Source organism: Aplysia californica, unplaced genomic scaffold (assembly GCF_000002075.1).
Source record: "Aplysia californica isolate F4 #8 unplaced genomic scaffold, AplCal3.0 scaffold00210, whole genome shotgun sequence".
NCBI classification, from domain to species: Eukaryota; Metazoa; Mollusca; class Gastropoda; order Aplysiida; family Aplysiidae; genus Aplysia; species Aplysia californica.
The window spans coordinates 313905-319754 of NW_004797480.1; the positions used below are offsets into that span (position 1 = coordinate 313905).

Here is a 5850-nt window from a genome sequence, read left to right on the forward strand (position 1 = left end):
AGAGAGAGAGAGAGAGAGAGAGAGAGAGAGAGAGAGAGAGAGAGAGAGAGAAAAGAGAAAAGGGTGGGGGGTGGAGAGGTATGTTGTGTCAGTTACAGAATTATGCAATTTTTAAAAAAACAACTCACAATTTAAAAAAAACCGACAAATCATGCTCAAGCAGACACACAAAAAGTGAAAGATAACAATTTCTTCAATCCATCTTTTTGTTGTTGTTTTTGAAACACCTCCAACTGTTATATTTCTCTTCGTTTCGATCCATCTGTCACAACCGACTGGCTTACAATATTACCAATACATCTTCTTGACAAAAGAAGCAGACGGATATAACCCCAAGGTTGAGGTGCTAAATTATAATAATAGCAGGCTCCATTTGCTAAACGTTTTAAAATAGTTTATAATCTGAGTTTGGGAGATAAATATAATCTTATTAAAATCGAGTTAAATAGTAAACTAGAAACACCACATTAAATGTTCAGCCCGTAGACAGTCCTCAAAACGTACACAGGAACAATTTGGTAAACTATTTATTTCTTTTACAGCGATAACATGAAATGTATCACACACAGATTAACAGACCAGTCAGCTGTATTAGAGGTCTTATTTTTTTCTTCGCCGTATTAATGACTGTGTGGGTGGATGGTGAGTTATCTTGTGTGGTTTGCTCCTCCATTCCTATGAAACATCTGTCCGTATAATCCCTCCCCCTTCTTTTCGTTCTATGATGCTCTCATCTCCTCTAGTCTTAGGCACTTTTATGACCTATTTGTGTTGCAATTGTCGAAAAAATGTTCCTATTACTAAAACCGACTCTGTTTCGGCTACACAAGTAGAAATGTACATCTGTTACTAGCGTATGCGGGACTATTTCCGAAAGCTTTGCGAATTTACTGATAGATGTAGGTTTATCTGACAGGATCAAGTGTTTTACCAAGTTAATGCTCTTATTCATGGCCGTGTCCTTCCCACCCACCCCCCTCCAATGCCCTGAAGGCTCGTGCGACTTGACAATAACTTCCATAGATACAAGAAAAACACTTTTTATTCGGATGTACTGTTCGCTTGCCTTGGCAGGCTCCACGAAGACGATGTGGGTGGGCTTTCTCGATTATATTTTAGAAGACACTGCTTGTCTCTACATATAGCGATTTAACTCTGAATTCAACTGTTTTTGTTTTTTTAAGGTTGTTTGTTCTTTTTAACACCCCCCCCCCTTTTTTTGTTTGGACTTCCTCATCCCATACACCTCAACCATATACTAAAAAAAAAACATACAAAAAAAACGTCATGGACTTTTTACTCTCGTTGGAGGGTTAAAAAGTCTAAAAATAGTCCTGCAACGTCATCAGAATACGGCATACTCAGAGGGCTTTGCATTTCCGTTTGGCTTCAATGTCAATTAAGTCACGAAGTGGGCGTCCAATCATTCAAAGATGTACCCTGAACGTACATCAGTCTACCAGCTGCTGAACGCTGCGCCGCCCTGTTATTGCTGTTAACAAAATAGGACCGGCTGCCAGCAGATGTAGTGTGATGATTTCATTATCCACCGTTGCACGTAGAAAATGTGGGCGGATGGCGGGTGCTCTGTTGTAGTTTGCTCACTCCTTCCTAACAAAGATCTATCGTCCTTATCCCTCCTCATTTTCTTTGATAATACGATCTAATTGCATCTCTAATCCACGGTACTTACTAGACCTATTTGTGTTGCTAATTCCATTATACTCTTACTAAGTCCCCCCACCCCCCACCCCCCCGGGGCAGTGACACTGACTGAAGTGTCTTTGGGCCATTCCCGAAAGAGGGAATACTAAAACTTTCTTATACACAGTAGAATTGTAAATGGGCTGATTTATCAATGTCATGCTCATACTGTGCCGGAACAGCATAGGGGGATCTGCTGCTTTTTTCCCTCATCCTGACTACCATCATTTTCCCCTCTACTTTGTCACTCTCTTGTGAACTGCTGTTTCCGGGGTGCCTTGATAGTCGAAGCAGACTGTTTGCTGTTGAGGCCAGAGAGGTGAGCCGAGTAAGCTGAGATCTTGTTGTAGAGGACAGGCTTCTTTTCACTGATAGAAATAGATTTTTCAATTCTAGTTGGATCGCTATCCATTTTCTTTTCTTGCGGAAGTGAAGCAATGTATTGTGTGTACCTCTGTCACGTCTTTTGTGCAGAGTGATAAAATGTGGGGAGTGGCGGGGTCTAGTCGAGTCCGGAGACAGTTTAGTTGCCTGTGCGCGCTGTGTGTCAGTTTGGTACGTAATACAGGAGATTTGAGCTACAGTTGCGTTGCCGGAAAGTTTTGATAAAACACAAACTTTTCAGTCTCCAAAAACCCGAGTTGCCAGTGCACGCAGTGCTTTTCTATTTCATGGTCTACATTTGGGCGAGAAAATAGTTGCACAACTAAAGATGCCCAGTGCGCGCATAGCCTAAAGTTCACCTGTCCAAGATAATTATATGTACAAAGAACCTCCGCCACACCCCACCCCTTACTCCTTTCTCCGTTTTTTAGTTTGTGTGTGTGTGTGTGTGTGTGTGTGTGTGTGTGTGTGTGTGTGTGTGTGTTAGTTTTTTTGTTGTTTTTTTGTTTTGTTTTTTAAATAATATATTTCTATTACGACACTGCTCAAGAAGACCACCTGTCCAAAATGACTTCTTACTCATAGGTAATGAGTGGTCTGTTTGGACACCTCTGACTGTCTCATTCTGTCTGGAGGGAGTGCGGTCTCCAACTCAGCCCGGGTTGGCCTGACAGACAATGTGAGAGCATCTTGACTCTCCCCCCCCCCTCTCTCTCTCTCTCTCTCTCTCTCTCTCTCTCTCTCTCTCTCTCCTTTGTCTCTCTCTTTCTCTCTTTTTCTCTCTCTCTCTCTTTTGTTATCTTTCTCTCTCTCTGAGTTCTCTCTCTCCCTCGCTCTCTCTCCATCTCTACCCCTCCCCATGTTCTAAGTTCTGTCTATAGGGCTGTGAAACATTTGCAAACTCGGGGAAACAAAAGTCCCTTCCCTTGGCACAAAAAGACATGTTCATTCTACACTCACATTCATTCCTTACACTGTGATGGGCTCAATCAAAAGAAAGAGAACACGAGGTAATTTGATATCAACGCAATATTCGTAATGGGGAATCCTAAAGGACCTGCAGGCATTAACTTTGGCGGATTCTAGTGCAGAAATGTTAATCAATTTTATTTTGGAAAAACAGATCGGAATTTTGTTATGTAGATCTACTTTTCTGTTTTGTTTTGTTTTGTTTGAGGTCGGTCTTCTTTTGTTCACCAGTGTTTGTGATGTATCGGTTTAAAGTTTGTCGCCTCACACAGGTTTAAGTTCGATTCCCGCCACAAGAGAATCTTTATCGTATGTCTCGGTCTTTTTGCTGGAACGTTGTATCCCTCTCAGACCTGGTTTTCCCTGAAATCCATGGTCGAAGCCCGCCTCCTAAACGATCTACATTTTATCAACATTCGGTAAAAGCTGTTTTCCTTTTTAAAAATAGACCACAAATATTTAACAAAATAGCATAATTTGTATAGCTCATAATATTTCAATTTAACAGCAAAATCTATTCGTTTTACAAGTATTATTACCCAACAAACCCTGAAACACTCAGAAACATTCTTGTCTTCCCGGGAAATGAAGCATACAGAGCAGGCAGCTGATCAAACACTCAAACACTAACAAGCCGACAAGAACGTTCGCTGTCTATAGCCAGGTACCGATCCCCACCTGTGTGAAATAAGAAACAAATATTTTAGAGGGTTTGGCAGGATTCAAACCCCCGACCTTACTGTTGAGAGTCGGAGAACCTAGCCACTAGATCACCGACATGAGTTAACAAACATCCCCTTAGAACCAACCAAGTTAGTGTTTTTGGGGGAGTGGGGAGGCCTGGGAGAAATTTGGATCTTGTTTATCTATTAAAAGATCCAGCATTGGGACGTAAAATTAATGGGACGTAGGTATGGGTCTTTCAAGAGACGAGTACGTGCGTTAGGTAGACATTTTTTCCACATGGAACTCGTAAACTTTCCTTGTGAAGTAAAGATGCTGGGAACTGGTGTGCTCATCGGGAGTGTTTGCTCGAAATGCACTCAACTTTATTACTAAATGTGGGTGTCTGAAACATATAAGACTTCGTAAAACAACAATATTTTCTTAGAGGGAAAAACTGCATGTCTTCTGCTAATGATGTCTGAACACCTTGAACACTTCTGGTATTCCTATAGTTTTTTGGGGGGTTTTTAGTCTTTTTTTTTTAAATGAGCGCTGTTTCGTTAATTTTCTTTGAGGTACAATTCACATGGCATCCCTCTTGGAGGGCCCGTTTGATAGGAATAAATAATCGAGATCCCATCCAGTGATTAAACACGTATCAATAACAGATGTCTTCATAATATTAAAGATTAAGACTCTTAAAAATACATGATTTGCTTTTATGTAAACTACATGGCTGCGACTGTTCTCACAAGTTTATGTATGTACAGAAACACAGGAAAGTGGAAATGCCTCTTTTACCGACTCCCATGGAAATTTGATTTTTGTGGCTCCCAAATTCTTCGTAAAATCGACGATCTAAAAGATGTCTGCGCTATGACGTAATATAAAGCATCTCGGTAAATCAGCAATAAGGTCCGTCTGCCTCCATCATAGATCTATCCTGGCATCATCTGTCGCTCGATGAAAAATGGCTAGAACATATCGTCAGCATGTTCCCAGTTTTTGCAATATATTTCAAAGATTTCGGGAAATAAAGTCATCATGTCGGATTTCCGATGAGTAAAAACGCTTCAAATCAAATCGTATAATAATATTTTTATAAGAGTATGATCCGTTATAAAGATACGCGATAATTCTTTTATGATTAATATGTGCCCGTGTGAATTCGATGTCTTCAAGAAAAATTATTTAGAAAGTCGACGCACTTGCACGTGCAGTTTGAATGTGAACATATGGTTATGACATTACCTGATTGTGTATCGGCTTGCGAGAGATCTTACCTGCCAACAATGTGATGTATATGATACGTTTATAGAGCGCAAACGAGGAATTTATTGACATTCGTAAACGCAACATTGTATGATGTAAGAGAAATACATTTCTTTACGATGAGCATCCGTTTGGGGTATCATTGAAGTACTTGTTAAAACCCTGATACCAAAAAGCTTTATGTCATTATCATAATATGTCTACAAAACGTCATGGGTGATTTTTGGCTTGTAACAGGGTAATAGTGTGTGCACATTGCTGTTTGAGCAGTCTGAGCATCTGCTGTTCCCACGCTTTTGGGACAAAACTGGAGCACAAATTGGCGATTATCGAACGAAAAAAATTAACATATTATTATTATCACATGTAATTCTAAACCGGAAAATCGGAAATATCTATAACAAGTCTGGAAAATGTCCTCAGGATATATTTGCCTGAAAGAGCGTATTTGACAATTCAGAGAATACATTTTTAAACAAAATCAAAAACAAGAAGAAAAAACAAATACGGAAAGGAACGCATAGTTCTTTGCATCCCCCAATCTCACTTCCTTTCGTTCTTAACCTGTCATTGTGTCTTCATACCTTACGGTAAAGCCATACTTATTGTGATACAGAAATAAAGGAGGTGGGATTCCTCTCCTGATGTGGCTCATAGCAATTCATCTGTCTTCTTTGATAGAGGAATGAAAATCTGAGGATATCCCCTCTCCTATTTCCCCCCCTCCTAAACCTAATAAAAGCAGAAAAGGAAAAAATTACCCCAAAAAAATGGAATCATAATAATATCATCTTTCCCCTCCTCATCGTCTCTAGCTTTTACTGCCTGTAATTATTAGCACTGCAATTGTGACAC

At 40.0% G+C, this 5850-nt stretch overlaps 1 long non-coding RNA gene across 1 annotated transcript in view; it reads left to right on the forward strand.

Annotated features, from left to right (window-relative positions):
- Positions 1–5850, forward strand: part of LOC118477770 — a 162538-nt gene that overhangs the window by 153631 nt on the left and 3057 nt on the right. The gene's annotated exons all lie outside the window — the stretch shown is intronic.